The following is a 14,602-nucleotide window of genomic DNA, read 5'->3' on the forward strand; positions in this document are numbered from 1 at the left end:
GAGAAACATCTGATATTATTTATTATCATTATTTTAAATTATATAGAAGAGTGAGTTGGAGAACAGTTAAGGATAAAATTGTCATTTCATAAATACTTTAGAATATTTATTTTTATTATATAGTATTAAAAGTTGGTCATAAATTTTAAAATAATAAAATAGCCAAACATCTTTTTCAAAATGTCAAGTGTGTCCTAATGATGTGACATTTAAGGTGAACTCCACATTTTTTCAATAATAATTTTTCAAAAAGTATGTTTTGTATATCAATAATTAATCTATTTTAATAAGATATTATCTAAATTTCAATTCCTTTTTAGGATGTGAAATTTACATTTTTATTTTATTAGAATAGAAATATTTAGAGAAAAATTGTAACTATGTTATCATATACTTATGAAACTTTCATAAAATAATATGAAATATAATTCTAAACAAAAATGTATAAAATATTCGTATGATTTGAGATCAAGTTTGTGCACAAATTAGATCAACTTGATTTTTTGAGTCGATTCGAATCAATTTCAATAATATAATTTCGATGATTAAAAATTTAATTTGATTTACAAATTCAATACTAGAATATTACTATGAGAGAAGTAATAATTATCCCCTGAACTTGTCGACTTTTATTCATGGTACACTTGAACTTTTAACCGTCTTAAATACACCTCCAAACTTATTTTTTTCACAACTTCGACTGACCCTTCTTTGGCCAAAGGCCACAATGTTGAATACAAGCGCTTTCACCATGGCAATTTAATTGCGTGTCTTTCCACGTGGATTAATAATGTCCACATGAGACCATCCGTTGAATAAAAAAAAAAGGAGAAAGAAGAATTAAAACGATTCACATTTTACCCCCCTATTCTCTCTCTAAACTCCTCCATCTCTCACTAACCAAATCATCCGATTCTTTTAATCTTCCTTGTAATAGTTAATGAACGATTCGTATTGAGTTATTGTTGAAGATTTCGTTGATGTTGGTGAATCTGTAGTGACTTCTCTCAAAGGTAGTGGTAAAGATTTCGTTGAAGTTGTTGGTGAAGCTGTAGTGACTTAGTCTGTGTTCTGTTATTTCGTTGAAGATTTTGAGTTTTTCACTAGTCAAAAGTAGAGTAATATTGAGATTTCGTTTTGGCAGGTAAGTTTTACCTTAAAAAACTTGATTTTTCGTTTGTTTTGATTGTGTTGAAACTGAAGTTGTTTTCTTTCTATTACTGTTCCGATTTTGAATAGAAATCATATTATTGATTGTTCGTCGGTGTGTTATTGATCAAATTGTCATGAAATTATGAGAATTTTTGCATGCATGATATTAGGGTTTTTCCTAATTAGTTCAAAAATAAGGGCTTTTTTGTAAAACTAATTTTTTATTATAATTTGTGTGTTTTTTTTGTTACTGTTGGGTTGTATTGTTCAATTTTAATTTTTTTTAATAATTTTACTTGCATATTTTTTGGTGTTTTCTTGAAATTAGACATGTACATTATCTTATATTGTTAAATTATTGTGAAATTATGAGAAATTTTGCAAGCATGATATTAGAATTTTCTGTAATTAGAACAAAAATTAGGGCTTTTTTGTAAAATTTTTTTATCCTAATTTGTGTGTTGTTTTGTTACTGTTGGATTGTATTGTTCGATTTTGAATTTTTTTTGTAAATTTACTTATTGTGGTTATAGGTTAACATATGGCTACTAAGTTGTTGAACTTAAGATTTAAAATTGGTGGTGTTTTGGTGAGTGAGGTTGGACCAATCTACATTGATGGTAGAACTGAATATGTATATAATGTCGATTAAGATCACTTGTCAATTCCTTAAATTGCTGACTATACAAAGTCATTTGGTGTCACAAAGTTGGGGAGGACTTATGTTGGGTCATCTTTGGGGGTTGATTTGGTAGAAATGAAAAAAGATGGGGACATTTATGACATTGCATTATTTCTTAAAGGTGGGAACACAATAGATATATATGTGTGTGAGGACTCAATTGTAGAGTGTGTGGGTCAATCTGAAGGACAATTAAGTCAAATTAAAAGTGCTGGTGAGTCTTTTAATGCACCTCTAGCTGCTAGAAAAGAAGATGAGGTATGTTTTGTTCCATGTGAAAATACCAATGAAAAAATCTAGATCTAGGGTTAGCTTCTTCTTCTGTTGCTACTGTCGCCATTCAAAATAATTGTAACAGATCTGAAAATGCAGCAGAAGTTGGGGTTGATGTTGATTATAGTTCAATAGATTGGACTGACACTGAAGAAGAACTTGAAATATCTATCCAAAAATCAGTTGAACCTTTGTTGAAGGAGTAGAGGAACCTCTTGTTCAAGAAGAGGAGGTTAGAGATAGTGATGGTGATGATGATGATTCTGACCAATCGATTGACTATGAAAGTTATATGCATGATGAGTTGAGGATAGAGAAGGCAAATGTGAGAACGTTTAAGAGAGAAAATAAGAGGAACAAGAAGAAAGAGAAAGCAAAAGGCTTTTTGGGTGAAGCTGGACTGGATGTTGGGTTTGATGATATTGAAAAAGGTAAGAAAAATTACAAGGGTAAATTGATAGAAGATGAGCTATATTATGATAGTTCTGGTTGTGATAGTTTTCAAAGTGATGATGATTTGTTTTCTATTTCTGATGATGAATTTGAGGGAGGAAAGTTAAGTGGAAGAAAAAAGAGCACTTTAGTGGTATATGATCCAACTTGTGAAATGGTTGTGTGACAGCTAGGCTTAGTATTTGAGAATGCAAATGAGTTTAGGGAAGCAGTTACTAAATATGCTATTAAGAAGGGGGTTGAATTAGACAAATATGTGAATGAGAGTTATAGAGTAAGAGTTAGATGTAAATGTGGTTGTCCGTGGTTGTTGTATGCTAGCAAGGAAGGAAAGAGTGGAAACTTTTTTGTCAAGACCTACAATCCGAGGCACAAATATACTAGGACAAACACTAATTTTCTTTATAATTCAAAATTTCTATCAAATTATCTTAAAGATAGGATTATATCCCAGCCAACAATCAAAGGGTGGGAGATTCAAGAATTAGTTACGCAAGAGTTGGGTGTTTATGTTGGCAAGGTAGTGTATTTAAAGACAAGAAAATAGATTTTGAAAGAAATTATAGGGCATCATGTGGCTGAATTTAACAGAATTTTAGACTACAAGGATATGTTATTCTAAACAAATCCTGGTAGTACTTGTGTTGTGAAGCTGACAGATTCAGATAGTGGGATGAAAATATTTCACTCTTTCTACATTTGTTTTGATGCTATGAAAAAATGATTTCAAGAGGGATGCAGAAAGTGTATTAGACTGAATAGGTGTTTTTTTTAAAGGAGTTTGTAAAGGTCAGCTGTTGGTAGCTATTGCTAAGAATGGAAACAATTAAATGTTTCCAATAGCATGGGCAGTGATTGACAAAGAAAGTAAGGCTACATGGAGATGGTTCTTGATAATATTACAAGATGATCTCAACTTAGGAGATGGTTCTCAGCTCACTATTATCAGTGATATGCAAAAGGTAACTATATTTATTAGTAAATTTTTTTTCATTAAGTTAGACCAAAATTAACTAACTTCATTTGTTTATTTTGAAACTGCAGGGACTAGTTGTTGCTGCAGAACAAATACTTCCTGAATGTGAGCACAGAATGTGTGCTAGACACATCTTAGCCAATTGGTCAAAGAAATGGAGAGGCATAGAGAAAAGAAAGAAATTTTGGGCTTGTTCTAGATCAACTTTTGAGGCACAATTTAAGTATAACCTTGAAGCTCTTTCTTAGTTGGTTAGAGACATTGTTGACGATTTGATAGGTTACAACAAAGAGAGATGGTGCAAGGCTTACTTCAATACCTTTTTCAAGTGTGATAGTGTGGATAACAATATGGCCGAGAGTTTCAATGCTTGGGTTTTGATTCCTAGGAACAAGACAATTATTTCAGTGTTGGAAGAAATCAAGATAAAAGTGATGACAAGGGTGAGTAGGGCAAGAAAATTTACAAATTCTTGGACAAATGACATATCTCCAATGAAAATGATGGTGTTCAATGCAAATATAGAAAAATCAATGCAGTACAACATTGACTGGAATGGTGATCGAGGATTTGAAGTGACTGAAGGGGCATACAAACAGACTGTGAATTTGAGGCAAAATAAATGTTGTTGCAGATCATGGGAATTAAAAGGAATTCCTTGTGAACATGGTATAGCAACAATGAACTACTTAAATTTGAATGCATCACAGGTAATTTCTAGCTAGTACAGAAAGGAGGCATATTTGAAGGCCTATTCTTACTTTATTCAGCCAGTCCCAAATATGAAAATGTGGCCAGATAGTAGGAATCCTATTATTGAGCCACCTAAAGTGACACAAATGCCTGGTAGGCCACCAAAGGATAGAAAAAAAAAAAACAGATTGGTGAAGTGGCAAAATCTGGAAAGTTGCCAAAATTTGGGGTGACAATGAGATGTTCAATCTGCAAACAACCAAATCATAACAAGAGAGGATGCCCACATAATCCCAATCGTAAATCCAAATCAGTCACAAAAGAGGTGATAATCTTATTTGCTTGCTTAAAATTTTAACATACATTACTTATTAACTAGTTTCTCTTGTTTTTCTAGTATGTTGCCTCCCAACAATTTTCTACTAGAAAGAGGAAAAAAAGCAACACAATCAACATGAACAAAACTGATGGAAAGTGTGATAACAAGAGGCCAAGAGTTGTGGGTCAAGGTGTTTTTGTTTCTAAATCTGGATACACTTGTGTTAATGTAAGTGTCTTATCAAATTGATACTTCTAATTATTTTTGCAAAAATTTGTCAAAATATTAATAAGGATTGACTATATTTTTCAGCAAGGATTGGCTAGTAGTAGAAGGGTTAATACAAGCATAATGAGTTCGGCACATGTGACTGATGATATTGGTTATCAACCAACAAAAGAACTGAAGTGGAAAAATTAACGTGTTGTTAATCAAAGGCAACTTCAAGTTCAAACAAGATCAAAAGCTGCTGGAATTAGGACAAGGGTGCAACTATTAGGGAAATCTCCAACAACAACAAAGAGTACCAAGGCAAAGACTTCATCAAAGAAAAATGCAAAGGGCAAGGAAAAAAGTTCTGTTGATGGTAGTTGTTAGTTGTTGACATCTCTTAATTGTTGTACTGTTGGTATCGTAACAGAATGATTGAACTAGTCTTTATTTATGTGTTTTGACAGTTTCATATTTTGAAGTACCCGACTTGATTTTGGTTGAAACAATTGAGCACTATAGTGCCGTTAATTTCATTAATTCGAAATAATTAAGCACTAATGAATGCATCTATTATGTACAAAGTTGTATTGTTACATTATGCATCTATTGTGTTGTTGTCAACTTATGATTCGTAATGCACCTATTATGTACAAAGTTATATTGTTACATTATGCATCTATTGTGTTGTTGCCAACTTATCATTTTCTTATGGAGAAGCCAACAATAACCAAGAAATGAGAATATATTGCTTTAATCAGCAAACAAATAATCATATCCGTCAAAATACACAATCTTATCAAATTAAAGCACCATTACATACGCTAATCAATCAATGACTCAAAATGTAAATTAGCATCATCGCATTACATATCAAACTAATGAACAAAATTAGTTTTAACATCTTTTTGCGTTTCAACTCTTTTTGTTGTTTGTTGGTCTTCTTCAACAAATCCAAAATGACAATATTGGCTTGACGTAGAAATTCTGCATCATACCAATCAAAGAAGTTGCAACTAGTTCAAAATCGGGACTGCAATTCATAGAATAGAAAAAAAGTAATCAATTTAACTTGTTACAAAACATAAATAAAAAAAAAGATAATATAAAAAAAGAATTACATACACCATAATGCATACAACTGAGAGATCTAGGATTGTCATCCGACCATGAAATTCTCACAATTGGAGGAGACCCACATGCACACACAAGTCTCCTATTATAATTCATGGAGTTAAAAAAATTTTCAAGTAGAAATAATTAAATGAAATTGAGAGAAGTAGATTGGAAGTGATGGAATAAGATGATAGAGAAGATGGATAGTAAATAGGAGAAGAATAATTAATTTTTTATTGCATAAATTAAAGAGAAAATGATTTTTTTTGTTTTGTTACCGTTGGAACGGATGACTTGGACAAAAAAAAACTTCATCACGCGCGTGATGGAGTTTGTAGTCAAACAATTATCCACGTCGGACAAGAAGGGTCAATCGAAGTTGTAAAAAAATAGGTTTGAGGGGGTACTTAAGACGGTTAAAAGTTCAGATGTACCATGAATAAAAGTCGACAAGTTCAGGGGGGTAACTATTACTTCTCTCTATTACGATACATATATTTGGATATACTTGAATGTGTTTGCAATCCGAACAAACCTAAAAAGGTAAAATATATATTACGTGATAATAATAATTTTTTTCTTATCAATTATCATCCTATGTCTCAGTTCAAATAATATATTTTTCTTTTTAACCAGTTCTAAAAAAGAATTAACATTTTTTATTTGGTTAGTATTTTATAACATTATTAATATTTTAGTGATGTTGTATTTTATTTATTTGTTAAAAAGTCAACAAAGGTATACTCTTCTATTAAAGGTTTATTTATTTAAATGATAATGTGAAATATTGCGAAGTTTTTTCATATATCCTAAGAGAAAATGGCCAAAAGCCCCCCCAAATCTCAACTATATACCTATACTTTGCAGGGGTTCTATTACCTTCCTAAATTATTTTAAAGTAGAATTATTACACCCCTAAAAGCTGACATAGCAAGATAGTGTGTTTCGCTATCTTTAAGAGAGTGAGAACGAAAATTATTAGTTAAAGACTTATTTTTAATATTCTTTACATAAATATATATATTTTTCTCTTTTTATTTTCTTCTTTTTCTTCTTCCCTCTTCTTCTTCCTCTTCCTCTTCCTCTTCCTCTTCCTTTTCCTCTTCCTTTTCCTCTTCGTCTTCTTCTTCTTCTTCTTCTTCAGAAAGAAAGAAAGAAAGAAAGAAAAAAGAAAGAAAGAAAACTTGAAGAATTCATCAATGACATCCAAGACTAATCTATCATCTTCCTCATCTCCAAGCATAAAATTGATTGGTTCCGACTTCAAGATCGTCGAAAAATTTAAAAATGGGTATTGTTCATTGTTTCCAACTTCAAGGTCGTCGAAAATTTCAAAAGCACTATTTTTCATTATTTTCGACTTCAAGGTCGTCGTAAATTTTAAAATGGGTATTGTCCATTGTTTCCGACATCAAGGTCGTCAAAAATTTCAAAATTTTCTATTGTTTTCAACTTTAAGGTCATCAAAAATTTTAAATTTGGTATTGTTTATTATTTTTGGCTTCAAGGTCGTCGAAAATTTTGAAATTGGTATTGTTCGTTGTTTCCGAATTTAAGATCGTTGAAAATTTAAAAATTGATAGTGTTCATTGTTTTTCACTTCAAGGTTGTCAAAAATTTCAAATTTGATGTTGTTTATTATTTTCGACTTCAAGATTATTGAAAATTTCAAATTCAATATGAGGTTCCGGTGGACATCACTCAGCGGCAGCGACCATGGCCAGGATTAGCGAGAAAAGGAAAATAAGTAAAGGAAAATATATAAAGCAAAATAATTAGTTTTTTTAGATAAAAAAATAATATATAAAATAAAATAATTAATTTTTTAGATAAAAAAATGTTAATATGATATGGAATTATGTGGCATGACACGTGGCAGCGCGTGCAGACCACTACTTGAAACAAAATCTGGGTATGAGCTTTTAGACGGGTATATATTTCATTTTAAAATTGTTCAGGGGGTCATAGGACCCCCGCAAAGTATAAGTGTGTAGTTGAAATTTGGGGTAAAGGTTGAGGGTACTTTTGACCATTTTCTCTATATCCTAAATTCAATGTCTTATTAAAATGTTATAAATTAAAATAAAGGAAGACATAGTCTATAGGAGTATGTGCAAATACTCACATATGTTCCATAAAAGATAAAAATGTGAAATTAATTTTAGCCACACATTTAACTGCATACAGTAACTATTACTATATTATAGTAAGATAATAAAATATTTATAAATATTGAATAGGTGTTTATCTGTCAAACACAATAAGCGATTTCTCTATAATTTCAAAACTTCACATGATACATATTACAAAGATTTTCACAACATATAATTTATGAAAACATAATTATTTACTCAACACCTATTAAAATTATTTTAAGCATCTTATTTAAAACGTAATATTAACTATCTCAAGTTAAATTACTATAATATATATCATGTTAACTTTTGTTAACTATCTCATGTTAAATTACTATAACATTTTTTATTTGGTTGGTGTTATATAACATTATTAATATTTTAATCATGTTGTATTTTATTTATTTGTTAAAAAGTCTACAAAGGTATACTCTTCTATTAAAGGTTTATTTATTTTAAAGATAATTTGAAATATTGCAAAGTTTTTTCATATATCTTAAATTTAATGTCTCATTAAAATATTATGAATTGAAATAAAGAAAGACAAAGTCTATAGGAGTATGCGAAAATACTTACATATGTTTCATAAAAGATAAAAATGTGAAATTAATTTTAGCCACACATTTAACTGCATAAAATAATTATTACTATATTATAGTAAGATAACAAAAATACTCATAAATATTGAATAGGTGTTTATCTGTCAAACACAATAAGCGTTTCCTCTATAATTTCAAAACTTCACATGATACATATTACAAAGATTTGCATAACATATAATTTATGAAAAGATAATTATTTACTTAGCACCTAGTAAAATTATTTTAAGTATCTTATTTAAAATATAATATTAACTATCTCATGTAAAATTACTATAATGTATATCATGTTAATTTTTGTGAACTATCTCATGTTAAATTAATATAATATTTTTTATTTGGTTAGTGTCTTATAACATTATTAATATCTTAATCATGTTGTATTTTATTTATTTGTTAAAAAGTCCACAAAGGTATAATCTTCTATTAAAGGTTTATTTACTTTAAAGATAATTTGAAATATTGCAAAGTTTTTTCATATATCTTAAATTTAATGTCTCATTAAAATGTTATAAATTGAAATAAAGAAAGACATAGTCTATAGGAGTATGTGCAAATACTCACATATGTTCCATCAAAGATAAAAATGTGAAAATAATTTTAGCCACACATTTAACTGCATAAAGTAACTATTATTATATTATAGTAGGATAACAAAAATACTCATAAATATTGAATAGGTGTTTATCTGTCAAACACAATAAGCGATTCCTCTATAGTTTCAAAACTTCACATGATACATATTACAAAGATTTGCACAACATATAATTTATGAAAACATAATTATTTACTCAGCACCTATTAAAGTTATTTTAAGCATCTTATTTAAAATGTAATATTAACTATCTCATGTTAAATTACTATAATATATATCATGTTAACTTTTGTTAATTCTTTTGATTCTCTTTATTTGATGTAGTAACTTTTCAATTCAAGTAGACAAGTCACTTAAAAATAATTTCTTACTTACTATTAAATTGGTCTCCTATTTTTAACATATATAAGACAAGATATAAAGACAATCCTTTAACATTATGATTCATTAAAATATTCATCTAGTAAGTCCTTATTTTTATTTGTTAAATACTAGTAAAACGAATATAAATGTATTTAAAATCAATTTGTGTATGGATTAGTTTTCTTTATTGCTTCGTATGATTCTATATAAAATGTTAATAAATAGATATTTTTAATTTTAATCTATTGTCTTGTATAATTTTTAAGTAAAGTAGTAAAAGAAAAATATTACAATTAGTTGTTTAATCTAAGAGAATGTGTTTGACCTAATGTTAAAATAAGTATTAGAGTATATGATATTTTATTGTTAATTATGAAACCTTAAATAAGTTATAATATATTATTTAATTTTATAAAAATAAGAAGTTATATTTTATTATATAGTGTGATTTCTACTTACATTTCTATTGTGTTTATTCAAAATTATTAATATTTATTTTAAAAAAATTAATTAAATAGCTATAAATATATTTAAAATTATAATATTGGGTCGGTAAATGGCCTTTCATTATCTAATAATTCTAAAGCAAAATTCACAGGACCAATTTCCTGAAAAGGTCATTGGGAAGAAGGTGCGGTGCCAAAGGAAACTCATCGGAGCTCCAAGTTGTCATTTTCACTGGCTAACCTACGGCCATCTTCTCTACAAAGAACTGATTTTTCTCTTAAACATCGAGAAAGTCGCATCCCCAACAGAAAGAGCTCCAGATTACTCATTCGTTGCAATAGGATATTTAACTGTTCCAACAGATCACTCATGTTGCAATAATGTATGATCTGTTGCAAAGATCATTCATCTGTCTTAAAAGATGAGTGACACATATTGTATTATTACAATAGATTGCTTATTTGCTGCAACAGCTTTGTTACATGCTGCAACAGATATACTACCTGGTGCAATAGATAAGTGATATGTTGGAACTGTTATTTTACTATTTTGCTTGTTAGATTTACTGTCATCTTTTTTTAACGATGCATTAATCAGCTATAATATATATATATTTTTATATTTCTGTTAATTATAGATAATATGGCTCCCAAAAGAATAGAAATCGAATCAAGTCTAAGTAAAGGAACAAGTGAAACAGCCAGGGTACATCTATCACTCTATAAGCTTGCTTTACAAGCGTTATCTCAATCATGAGCAGCATATGAGGAACAGGAGATGAGGAATATTTTAAAAGAGATGATCCAAATGCTAATAGCCGTCTATTGAAGAGTTGGTCAAAACCTTCAGCATTGAGTGAGAATGCAGTGCGAGGGTGCCGCAGATTTAACGAGTGATTTTGTGGTTAAGTCAGCCATGGGAAAATCTTTCAACGCCTTCAGAAAAATACTTCGAGAACAAAAATTGGATGCTTATTTCAGGGACAACTGCTTTAAAAAATATCTTAATTTGCAGGAGGACAACGATGCTCGTTTCCAAATGAAAATGGTATATGAACTTCTCAAGCGTAGGTTTATGTATGAAAACAAAGATAAGATGGATGAGGTGTAGATAAATTACTGTGGCATGCCTGTGTGTTTTGGTTGGAAGGAGTTTCTCATAATTACTGGACTAAAATGTTATTCATTTTCTCAAGTTATACCTATTCTAACTCCAAAAAAAAGCACCTCGCACACCAAAAAAGGTAAAGGCAAGTCGTTTGATCGTGATGACCTGGTGTCCATTCTTGGTCCAAGATTCAAAAATAAAATTTTGATAGAAACATTGAAAGGTAAAGAACTTTCAAAGAAGCACAAGCAGTCATCGTGCTTGGTTTGGTTTGTACATAATATTCTTTGGTTAACAACAACATTAGCGTTGGTTTAATAAAGCTCTCCGAGGATCTTGAGGCATTCAATAACTATCCTTGGGGTTATGAAAAGTTCAAAATGACTGTCCAATATTTGTTGATTCCGTTAGCGCCAAAGACAGTCAGCTTATATGGATTTCCATGGGCTTTCATGGTAAATGTTTCGTTTCTTTCTTTCATTATAATATCATTTATTTTTTTTACTCAATAATGGTTTTAATTTATCGGCATTATTTTATAGGCTTAAGCGTTTGAAGCCATTTTTCATTTGAGACAACAAGTTAACTACTAGGAAGAGGTTTCCTATCCAAGAATCTTGAGATGGTTATCTGCAAAAACTAATAAAAATGTAAAATTTCTTGATCTCTTCAACCCTTGAAAGATACAGTAAGTATAATTATAATTAAGTTTTTATTTTAATTAATAATTTTTTTGAATGATCTAATCATCATTTTAATATATGTAATGATTTATATTAGATTGTGCATCCATCGCTAGTTCTGATCAATCGAGAGTTGAAGATGTCATTTTTTCTTACTTTACAGTTTGTGCAAATTTTATTGGATCCTAAGGTCATCGACAGAATAAAAATGGAATTGTTTGGAGCAACAACTATTGCAAAAAAAAAACTGTTTTGGAGGGTGGGCTTATTGTTGTTGATAGTCTTAGTAGTGATGGAACTGTTGGTGCTGGTAGTGGTGTTGCTGTTGGTTCTAATGATGCTCCTCTTACAGTATTTAAAACAAACCATTATGAGTAGGATCATACTGGTTATATAGATTTTGCCTCTCCCAGCGAATGTTCTGCATGCAAATGTCAAGACTGTAGGGCAAAACATGATGTAGTGATTAATGCTATTAATGCATTAACTGCTTCTATAAAAGAATTGACATCTAAGAGGGGTGTTATTCCATCAAAGAAGATTTTATTTCCATCCACCCCATTAGAGATTAAGGCTAAAAGGAGAAGGAAAGTGATTTTCAAGGCATTATCAAGCATCCAAAAAAGCAAAATTACAATATCTCTGCCCGTGTGTTGTACTAAGCAATGTGCAATTCCTAAAAGAGAAGCACGAGCTGAAGAAGGTGAATATTTATGTCTTCCAACTAACAAACAGACATATTTCTATTTCTGCTGAAAATTATCAAACAGATATATACATCTGTTGCAACAGTTGACTAACTTATTGCACCAAATAAAGTTCCTATTACGACATATGTCTCGTCTATTTTAGCAAATCAAATAACCTTTCATATCCCTTTTATTTGTACCAACAGATGACCTATCTACGGCAATAGATGAGTCATATGTTGCAACAAATGGTTCATCCATTGAAAATTATCATACATGTATTCCTCATGTAGAAATTTGACCCAACTATTAATTCATTGTTGCAACAGAAATATAATCTATTTGGGACAATTTAAAATAGGAGGAAGGCCTATTTGATTTGCTAGAGCAAATGAGTTATCCTTTTTCATTTTTTTGTAACTTCGTGATTAGCATTGACCAATTATGGCTTTCCAGGTGGATGTAGAAGCTACTGCTGAACAACATTGAAAATATGCTACTTTACTTTTTTTATGAAAATATGGAGAATAGAAAGTGCAAAAATCATACGTAAGCGACAATAACGATCCACATCGAGCAAAGCTGAATTTCATAGCATCGGATGAAGAACAACTTGTCCATATTAAGTAGATATTTATAGCTTGAGTCTGTCAAAGTAATAATCTCACCCCTCCATAGGGATCCTTGGCATCAATACTTAAATTATTGATGTATTTGTTGAGATCTGTATCCATAATATTTTTTTTACATTTCATTTGTTCATTGATTTTATTTCAGCTAATTGTTTAAGGCTTCAATTTATTTTATTTTATTTATGAATTTTAGTTTTTCCTTAGATTTGAACTTATTTATTGAAATGAAATACCAGATTCAAATATTACAAGTAATAATGTATCTGTTGCAACAAATGACATATCTGTTGTAAAATATCGAGAAAATTTGACATATGTTACAACCGGTAGGTAATCTGTTGGAATTTATCAAACAGGTCTTTCCACTGCTGCAACAGATAGACTTAGATAGAAATACCGATATAATGCAACAGATGACCAACCTATTGTAACAGATAAATTATATGTCAGAACAGGTAGAATATCTGTTACAACGGATGGAGAATCTATTGCATTATAAAAATTCAATTTTTATTGGACATAAAATAATTGCCACTATATGTAAAAAAGTAAAAGTGAATTGAAATAAAAAAGGTGGAACCCATCGACAGTGTTCAGTTCAAACACCTAAAATAAAATAGGCATCAAGTAGACAATGTTCATTTTAAACACGTAAAATAAAATAGGAACAAATGTTTCAGGTTGACACTTTTTGCTGACTTGGCTTCTACTTTTGCCCCTAACGGTCATTTTTTCCTCCAATGTCTTATATATTCATCTTTTTTCTAAAATTTAACCCTAAATTCCCAAATCTTTTTCTTCTTTGTCATTTTTTTTATCTATCCAAATTGTTCAAATTATTTTCATTTGAGCTTTTTCTTTTCTTTATTTTTTTTTTCATTTTTTCCAACTGAACTTGACAATGTCGAGCGCATTTTCCACTGTTTTTTGTGATAATAATTTTTGATATTTTATTTTAAAGACTTCTTGGAATCAATAAAATCTAGGTTGTAAGTTTTTTACTTCTAAGATTTTAAAGGTGATATTTTTTAATTTAATTATTTGATTAATTATTGACTTGTAATTATTTTGTAATTGTGTTCTTATTTTTATTGAAATTGGGTGGATGCGATTACTTTGATTGGTATGAAGAACAACACCCTTCACAAGCAAATCGTATAATCTGGGGTTTGTTGAAGAAAGTCAAAGCTTCTGAAGAGAAACAAAATCGAGCAAGAAGATAGTAGATTGTTGTCATTATTGCTACTGATTTGGTGGTGTTGGGAACATGAATTTTCAAGCCTAATTGCTGAAATTTTCATGATGGTGTATTTGCTACTGGTTTGGTGTTGTCAAGCACATGGATATTCAAGCGTAATTATTGGAAAATATCAAATAGATTTAGGCATATGTTGTAAATTTTAGGTCATCTGGTGGAAATTATCAAATAGGTCTTTCCACTGTTGCAACAGATTAGACTTAGATTAGATAGATATAAC

Source organism: Capsicum annuum, chromosome 11, assembly GCF_002878395.1.
Source record: "Capsicum annuum cultivar UCD-10X-F1 chromosome 11, UCD10Xv1.1, whole genome shotgun sequence".
Taxonomy (NCBI): Eukaryota; Viridiplantae; Streptophyta; class Magnoliopsida; order Solanales; family Solanaceae; genus Capsicum; species Capsicum annuum.